Genomic DNA, 9,896 nt, shown 5'->3' with positions numbered 1-9,896 from the left:
GCAGTGGATTGCATATCATAATTTTTTCATCAATAATGTATGCCTACGTGGTTGAATTATTAATCATACGAATTGAAAACGTTAAAATCATGATTAACAACACACATTTAACAAGAAATAAGAATGAAAATTTTAAGAGTTTGCGACCTATCGTCTTGTATCATCAAGATATTTTCAGGTATACTAATCTAGGAGTTTATTTTACAACATTTACGATATCATTTATGATTTTAGCAAGTTTAAATGCGTTTACAATTTCTATGCGGGCTTTATTGCGCCTACAAAATTTTGTACTATACTTTGTTTAACAATCTCGGTCACCGCATTTGCTTTGGTTTGAGTTCTCGTATGATATAAAATCTTTTAATTGCTAATTAAGTACTTTTTGTAGGAAAAGAATTTAATAAGTTGCTTAGTGATGGTATCAACAGCAATTGCACTTTATACAATTCACGCAATTGGACAAAGATTTACCACAGCGGTATGAACTAATTTGTTATTCACCTAAAATATTAATAAAGTGATATTTGTTAATAGGCTGGTAGCGCTGCCGAAGATGTTTATAACTTGAACTGGTTTGAAGCGGACGTTTCAACACGAAAAGATATTCTGATATTGTTGTGTATGAGCCAAAAACCTCTCATTATGGATACTCCTGTCTTTGGCGAATTTTCACACGCAGCAGCAGCTAAAGTAAATATTAATAATTTCTAATTGATATACATACATACTTAAGAAGGTGAATGCTGTTCATTTAAGGAGTACAAGAAGGTGTATGTTTTCTACAATTGGATTTTAAAAGTCATGCAGAAGAGAATCGGTTAAAACTAAAATATTTTTACATCACTATTTCTTAATCCACTTCATATTCACATTAAAGCAACAATAAATTTTTCGGTTATCTACTTTGTTTATTTTTTCTATGATGATTTCAATTGAGATCTATGACCTGGAAATTTTTATAATCCTACATAAAACTTTTTATGCCTTATCCTAAAGTGCAATCATGTAGCTCCAATTTCAAATATAAATCGTTTCTTGACTCTTAAAAATGCAGTTGACTTTTTAAAGTTTAACAAACATTTTCGATTTTTCTTACAACTAATCATTGACAGTTTTCGATTTTACAAACAAACTTTTTCATCCAACGTGTTGCTTGTTACACATAGAAATGAAGATTAAAGTTTAAGCTTTAATTTAAGATAAAAGTCGTCTCTTAATTCCTATAAATAAAGTCGGTATGATTTTTTTTAATTTAACAAATATTTTCGATTTTTTGTAGAATTAAACATTGACAGTTTTCGATTTTACAAACAAATTTATCATCAAACGTGTTGCTTGTTACATATAGAAATGAAGATTAAAGTTTAAGCTTTAATTTAAGATAAAAGTCGTCTCTTAATTCCTATGAATAAAGTCGATATGATTTTTTTAAGGTTTAAGTGATATTTTCGGATTTTGCTATAATTAAACATTGACAGTTTTCGATTTTACAAACAAACTTTATCATCAAACGTGTTGCTTGTTACATATAGCAATCAAGATTAAAGTTTAAGCTTTAATTTAAGATAAAAGTCGTCTCTTAATTCGTATGAATAAAGTCGGTATGATTTTTTTGAAGTTTAAGTGATATTTTCGATTTTTACTGTAATTAAACATTGACAGTTTTCGTCTTTACAAACAAACTTTATCATCATCAAACGTGTTGCTTGTTACATATAGCAATCAAGATTAAAGTTTAAGCTTTAATTTAAGATAAAAGTCGTCTCTTAATTCCTATGAATAAAGTCGGTATGATTTTTTTGAAGTTTAAGTGATATTTTCGATTTTTACTGTAATTAAACATTGACAGTTTTCGTCTTTACAAACAAACATTATCATCAAACGTATTGCTTGTTATATATAGAAATGAAGATTAAAGTTTAAGCTTTAATTTAAGATAAAAGTCGTCTCTTAATTCGTATGAATAAAGTCGATATGATTTTTTTAAGGTTTAAGTGATATTTTCGTATTTTGCTATAATTAAACATTGACAGTTTTCGATTTTACAAACAAACTTTATCATCAAACGTGTTGCTTGTTACATATAGCAATCAAGATTAAAGTTTAAGCTTTAATTTAAGATAAAAGTCGTCTCTTAATTCCTATGAATAAAGTCGGTATGATTTTTTTGAAGTTTAAGTGATATTTTCGATTTTTACTGTAATTAAACATTGACAGTTTTCGTCTTTACAAACAAACTTTATCATCAAACGTATTGCTTGTTATATATAGAAATGAAGATTAAAGTTTAAGCTTTAATTTAAGATAAAAGTCGTCTCTTAATTCCTATGAATAAAGTCGATATGATTTTTTTAAGGTTTAAGTGATATTTTCGGATTTTGCTATAATTAAACATTGACAGTTTTCGATTTTACAAACAAACTTTATGATCAAACGTATTACTTAATATATATAGAAATGAAGATTAATGTTTAAGCTTTAATTTAAGATAAAAGTCGTCTCTTAATTCCTATAAATAAAGTCGGTATGATTTTCTAAAATTTAACAAATATTTTCGATTTTTTCTATAATTAAACATTGACAGTTTTTGTTTTTACAAACAAACTTTATCATCAAACGTATTGCCTGTTATATATAGAAATGAAGATTAAAGTTTAAGCTTTAATTTAAGATAAAAGTCGTCTCTTAATTCCTATAAATAAAGTCGGTATGATTTTTTTAAAGTTTAAATGATATTTTCGATTTTTGCTATAATTAAACATTGACAGTTTTCGTTTTTACAAACAAACTTTTTCATCAAACGTGTTGCTTGTTACATATAGAAATGAAGATTAAAGTTTAAGCTTTAATTTATGATAAAAGTCGTCTCTTAATTCCTATAAATAAAGTCGGTATGATTTTTTAAAGTTTAAGTGATAGTTTCGATTTTTGCTATAATTAAACATTGACAGTTTTCGTTTTTACAAACAAACTTTTTCATCAAACGTGTTCCTTGTTACATATAGAAATGAAGATTAAAGTTTAAGCTTTAATTTAAGATAAAAGTCGTCTCTTAATTCCTATAAATAAAGTCGGTATGATTTTTTTAAAGTTTAAGTGGTATTTTCGATTTTTGCTATAATTAAACATTGACAGTTTTCGATTTTACAAACAAACTTTTTAATCAAACGTATTTCTTGTTACATATAGAAATGAAGATTAAAGTTTAAGCTTTAATTTAAAATAAAAGTCGTCTCTTAATTCCTATAAATAAAGTCGGTATGTTTTTTTTAATGTTTAAGTGATAGCTTCGATTTTTGCTATAATTAAACATTGAGAGTTTTCGTTTTTACAAACAAACTTTCTCATGAAACGTATTACTTGTTACATATAGAAATGAAGATTAAAGTTTAAGCTTTAATTTAAGATAAAACTCGTCTCTTAATTCCTATGAATAAAGTCGGTATGATTTTTTTTAATTTAACAAATATTTTCGATTTTTTCTATGATTAAACATTGACAGTTTTCGATTTTACAAGCAAACTTTTTCATCACACGTGTTGCTTGTTACATATAGAAATGAAGATTAAAGTTTAAGCTTTAATTTAAGATAAAAGTCGTCTCTTAATTCCTATAAATAAAGTGGGTATGATTTTTTTAAAGTTTAAATGATATTTTCGATTTTTGCTATACTTAAACATTGACAGTTTTCGTTTTTACAAATAAACTTTATCATCAAACGTGTTGCTTGTTACATATAGAAATGAAGATTAAAGTTAAAGCTTTAATTTAAGATAAAAGTCGGCTCTTAATTCCTATAAATAAAGTCGGTATGATTTTTTTTAATTTAACAAATATTTTCGATTTTTTGTATAATTAAACATTGACAGTTTTCGATTTTACAAACAAACTTTTTCACCAAACGTATTGCCTGTTATATATAGAAATGAAGATTAAAGTTTAAGCTTTAATTTAAGATAAAAGTCGTCTCTTAATTCCTATAAATAACGTCGGTATGATTTTTTTAAAGTTTAAGTAATATTTTCGATTTTTGCTATAATTAAACATTGACGGTTTTCGTTTTTACAAACAAACTTTATCATCAAACGTATTGCTTGTTATATATAGAAATGAACATTAAAGTTTAAGCTTTAATTTAAGATAAAAGTCGTCTCTTAATTCCTATAAATAAAGTCGGTATGATTTTTTTAAAGTTTAAGTGATAATTTCGATTTTTGCTATAGGTAAAGATTGACAGTTTTCGTTTTTACAAACAAACTTTATCATCAAACGTATTGCTTGTTATATATAGAAATGAAGATTAAAGTTTAAGCTTTAATTTAAGATAAAAGTCGTCTCTTAATTCCTATGAATAAAGTCGGTATGATTTTTTAAAGTTTAAGTGATATTTTCGATTTTTTGTATAATTAAACATTGACAGTTTTCGTTTTTACAAAAAACCTTTTTTATCAAACGTGTTGCTTGTTACATATAGAAATGAAGATTAAAGTTTAAGCTTTGATTTAAGATAAAAGTCGTCTCTTAATTCCTATGAATAAAGTCGGTATGATTTTTTAAAGTTTAAGTGATATTTTCGATTTTTGCTATAATTAAACATTGACAGTTTTCGATTTTACAAACAAACTTTTTCATCAAACGTGTTGCTATTTATATATAGAAATGAAGATTAAAGTTTAAGCTTTGATTTAAGATTAAAGTCGTCTCTTAATTCCTATAAATAAAGTCGGTATGATTCTTTTTAATTTAACAAATATTTTCGATTTTTTGTATAATTAAACATTGACAGTTTTCGTTTTTACAAAAAACCTTTTTTATCAAACGTGTTGCTTGTTACATATAGAAATGAAGATTAAAGTTTCAGCTTTAATTTAAGATAAAAGTCGTCTCTTAATTCCTATAAATAAAGTCGATATGATTTTTGATAATTTAACAAATATTTTCGATTTTTTGTATAATTAAACATTGACAGTTTTCGTTTTTACAAACAAACTTTATCATCAAACGTATTTTTTGTTACATATAGAAATGAAGATTAAAGTTTAAGCTTTAATTTAAGATAAAAGTCGTCTCTTAATTCTTATAAATAAAGTCGGTATGATTTTTTTAAGTTTAAGTAATATTTTCGATTTTTGCTATAATTAAACATTGACAGTTTTCGATTTTATAAACAAACTTTATCATCAAACGTGTTGCTTGTTACATATAGAAATAAAGATTGAAGTTTAAGCTTTAATTTAAGATAAAAGTCGTCTCTTAATTCCTGTAAATAAAGTCGGTATGATATTTTTAAAGTTTAAGTGATATTTTCGATTTTTGCTATAATTAAACATTGACAGTTTTCATTTTTACAAACAAACTTTATCATCAAACGTATTTCTTGTTATTAGAGCTCGGATTTTTATGTAGTCAAATTATAGGAAATATGCGCATAAATATGCAAGCTTTTTATTCAAAATATGCAAAAATATGTGGAAATATGCAAACATATACCTTTCTTATAGTTGTTATCAATCTATTTTTGTCACATTGTTGTATATGGTTTGCACTTTTCGCATGTTGTTCTATTTGGGACTTCCTCTCACACGTTATCTTAAAAAAAGTTAGAAATGAAGATTAAAGTTTCAGCTTTAATTTAAGATAAAAGTCGTCTCTTAATTCCTATAAATAAAGTCGATATGATTTTTGATAATTTAACAAATATTTTCGATTTTTTGTATAATTAAACATTGACAGTTTTCGTTTTTACAAACAAACTTTATCATCAAACGTATTTTTTGTTACATATAGAAATGAAGATTAAAGTTTAAGCTTTAATTTAAGATAAAAGTCGTCTCTTAATTCTTATAAATAAAGTCGGTATGATTTTTTTAAGTTTAAGTAATATTTTCGATTTTTGCTATAATTAAACATTGACAGTTTTCGATTTTATAAACAAACTTTATCATCAAACGTGTTGCTTGTTACATACAGTGCTAGCGTAAAGTAACCCCCCCCCTGTTTAACTTCCGAACAAATTGAGATATCACTATGAACAAAAAAACGTCAGTTTCTATATTTTATCAACACAAATATTTTCTTATGGAAAATTTTGCCATCACTTTTAGTTTTTCCGGAAAATAGATCAACTTTGCTTTTTAAATGGAACACCCAGTATATTATGGTATCTTCCGAAAGATGAAAACAATACGAATCCAACGGTACCTCACAATCAAATATCGGTTTATTAGTTTTTCGCATAAAAATTAAACAAAATGCCGAATTTTGCCGGAAAAACCAACGTATCTTCGTCGACTACCTGTCGTAATGCAATCGGCCAGGTAAATGGTGGACGGTAGGTTTACGGTCGGTATACGCTCGAGCTAAGACGGATTTAAAATTGCAAGTTCAATTACTTATTTTTTTTAGAAATGAAATAAAAGTTGATTGGAAGTATATAAAATTTATGAATTAATCATATTTTATAAAAAAATATTTATAAAGAAAAAAAGTCAATATAAGAAATGAAATTTTCTTACTAAAGATTTTGCTAGTATAGGTAACGGTTGAAAAATTTGCTTAGTGTTGTTATTGAATAATAAAAGAATTTTTTATTTATTAAGAATCAACTATTTTGTAAATTGTTCGATATGATTACGTTGAACTTCTAGGCAGTGGTACCATCTTTGTAGTGTTTCCTCTCTCACACGGCTTAACATGTGATCAATATTTTGGCAGACGTCAATAATTTTTTGTTTTAAATCCTCAATACTACCCAACGGAATTTCATATACCTTGGATTTTAGATAACCCCATAAAAAGAAATCTAAAGGTGTCAGATCTGGTGATCTTGTTGTCCATTAAAATTTTTATCAAAATAATTTCGTACCATTGGCGCATAATGTGGAGGTGCTCCGTCTTGATGAAACACTAGTTCCATTTCAAAATCGTCAGAATTCTGTTGTACAATTTGCAAAAGTCTTGAAAAAAAAAACATTTACTTTCTAATGAAATTGAGTGATAACGTCACGATATTCATGTGGATTAACATCACGGCGATGCAATTTTCCACCCAAAAAGAAAGTACATTCATCACTGAAACAAATATGTTTCAAGTATAATCGATTTCGTTCAACCATATTTGTCATTAGCTCACAAAATTCTGTTCTTCTATATCAGGGTCATCTTCTGTTAATTCATGAAGCATTTTTATTTAAAATGGGTGATATTTATTCATCTTTAAGTATTTCCACGTCGTCCAACAACGACGCGGAAATATTTAACACATCACACGTTGATGCGATAGCAGCAGACGACATCATGGGCACATTAAATACTTCTGTTAATATCTGACGACCAGTTCTTTTGCGGTCTTCGACGCTTCCAGTTTCCAAAAACTTATTCACAAGCTCTCTTAAATATTTTCGACTAATTGGATGTTCAGGAAATCGTTCCTTAAATTGTCGCTCTGTTTCATGTAGATTTCTGTCAGCACGAGCGAATATTAAAATTGCTTCGATATTGTGCTCTAAACTCCTTCTAGCCATTTTGATCTCGCCTTTCTTTGGTTATACTTGGTCGGGTAGAATTCAAAGATAGAAATGAAGGAAAATATTTGCATGCTGCCTTAAATACAAAATTTCAAAGTACCTACAAACTTTAAAATTGTTGTTGTAACCATTTTTTCTTAGAAGTTTTAAAAAGAATTTTCTTTTTATCCTTTTCTTGTATTGATTGTTTCATAAAAACATTCTAAAAGAATTGCTGATTTTAACCCTGCTTAATCCGAGCGTAGACCGACCTTTAACTGACCGTCCACCATTTATCTGGCCCATTGTATCTCGACAGGTAGTCAACGAAGATACGTTGGTTTTTCCGGCGAAATTCCGCATTTTGTTTAATTTTTATGTAAAAAACTAATAAACCGATATTTGATTGTGAGGTATCGTTGAATTCGTATTGTTTTATTCTTTCGAAAGATACCATAATATACTGGGTGTTCCATTTAAAAAAACAAAGCTGTTCCATTTTTCGGAAAAACTAAAAGTGATACCAAAATTTTCCATAAGAAAATATTTGTGCTGATAAAATATAGAAACTGACGTTTTTTTATTCATATTGATATCTCAATCTGTTCAGAAGTTAAACAGGGGGGGGGTTACTTTACGCTAGCACTGTATAGAAATAAAGATTAATGTTTAAGCTTTAATTTAAGATAAAAGTCGTCTCTTAATTCCTATGAATAAAGTCGGTATGATTTTTTAAAGTTTAAGTGATATTTTCGATTTTTGCTATAATTAAACATTGACAGTTTTCGATTTTACAAACAAACTTTTTCATCAAACGTGTTGCTATTTATATATAGAAATGAAGATTAAAGTTTAAGCTTTGATTTAAGATTAAAGTCGTCTCTTAATTCCTATAAATAAAGTCGGTATGATTTTTTTTAATTTAACAAATATTTTCGATTTTTGCTATAATTAAACATTGACAGTTTTCGATTTTACAAACAAACTTTATCTTCAAACGTGTTGCTTGTTACATATAGAAATGAAGATTAAAGTTTAAGCTTTAATTTAAGATAAAAGTCGTCTCTTAATTCCTATAAATAAAGTCGGTATGATTTTTTTAAAGTTTAAGTGATATTTTCAATTTTTGCTATAATTAAACATTGACAGTTTTCGTCTTTACAAACAAACTTACCATCAAACGTATTGCTTGTTATATATAGAAAGGAAGAATAAAGTTTAAGCTTTAATTTAAGATAAAAGTCGTCTATTAATTCCTATAAATAAAGTCGGTATGATCTTTTTTTAATTTAACAAATATTTTCGATTTTTTGTATAATTAAACATTGACAGTTTTCGTTTTTACAAAAAACCTTTTTTATCAAACGTGTTACTTGTTACAAATAGAAATGAAGATTAAAGTTTCAGCGTTAATTTAAGATAAAAGTCGTCTCTTAATTCCTATAAATAAAGTCGATATGATTTTTGATAATTTAACAAATATTTTCGATTTTTTGTATAATTAAACATTGACAGTTTTCGTTTTTACAAACAAACTTTATCATCAAACGTATTTTTTGTTACATATAGAAATGAAGATTAAAGTTTAAGCTTTAATTTAAGGTAAAAGTCGTCTCTTAATTCCTATAAATAAAGTCGGTATGATTTTTTTAAGTTTAAGTAATATTTTCGATTTTTGCTATAATTAAACATTGACAGTTTTCGATTTTATAAACAAACTTTATCATCAAACGTGTTGCTTGTTACATATAGAAATAAAGATTGAAGTTTAAGCTTTAATTTAAGATAAAAGTCGTCTCTTAATTCCTGTAAATAAAGTCGGTATGATATTTTTAAAGTTTAAGTGATATTTTCGATTTTTGCTATAATTAAACATTGACAGTTTTCATTTTTACAAACAAACTTTATCATCAAACGTATTTCTTGTTATTAGAGCTCGGATTTTTATGTAGTCAAATTATAGGAAATATGCGCATAAATATGCAAGCTTTTTATTCAAAATATGCAAAAATATGTGGAAATATGCAAACATATACCTTTCTTATAGTTGTTATCAATCTATTTTTGTCACATTGTTGTATATGGTTTGCACTTTTCGCATGTTGTTCTATTTGAGACTTCCTCTCACACGTTATCTTAAAAAAAGAATAATTAAAAAAGTTAGCCATAGATACTCTAACAGATTAAAAATTTAATTCTGAGACTATAAAACTGATTCTTATTTTTCATTGTCGATTGTCTAGAAACGCATGTAAAAACATATTTCAAGAAGATGGGACATCAAATTTAATATAGTTTTATTTAGTTTTAATTTAACAATTTTTCATTTTTTTAACTCCTAGTGTAAAAGTCTATGAGAAAGACATTTGCTAAAAAAATCAGAGAAAA

The 9,896-nt window shown here is 26.4% G+C and overlaps 1 long non-coding RNA gene across 1 annotated transcript; it reads left to right on the top strand.

The window, feature by feature from the left end:
• Positions 1 to 229: 229 nt before the first annotated feature.
• On the top strand, positions 230 to 849 carry LOC139432463 (uncharacterized). The gene is made up of 4 exons (XR_011642228.1): positions 230 to 334; positions 392 to 481; positions 538 to 693; positions 760 to 849. It is a non-coding gene; the product is annotated as an uncharacterized lncRNA (long non-coding RNA).
• The last annotated feature ends 9,047 nt before the right edge of the window (positions 850 to 9,896 follow it).

Source organism: Onthophagus taurus, unplaced genomic scaffold (assembly GCF_036711975.1).
Source record: "Onthophagus taurus isolate NC unplaced genomic scaffold, IU_Otau_3.0 ScKx7SY_15, whole genome shotgun sequence".
NCBI lineage: Eukaryota > Metazoa > Arthropoda > Insecta > Coleoptera > Scarabaeidae > Onthophagus > Onthophagus taurus.
The sequence above is the reverse complement of the archived record's forward strand: the minus strand, read 5'-3'. Positions and strand labels throughout refer to the sequence as shown.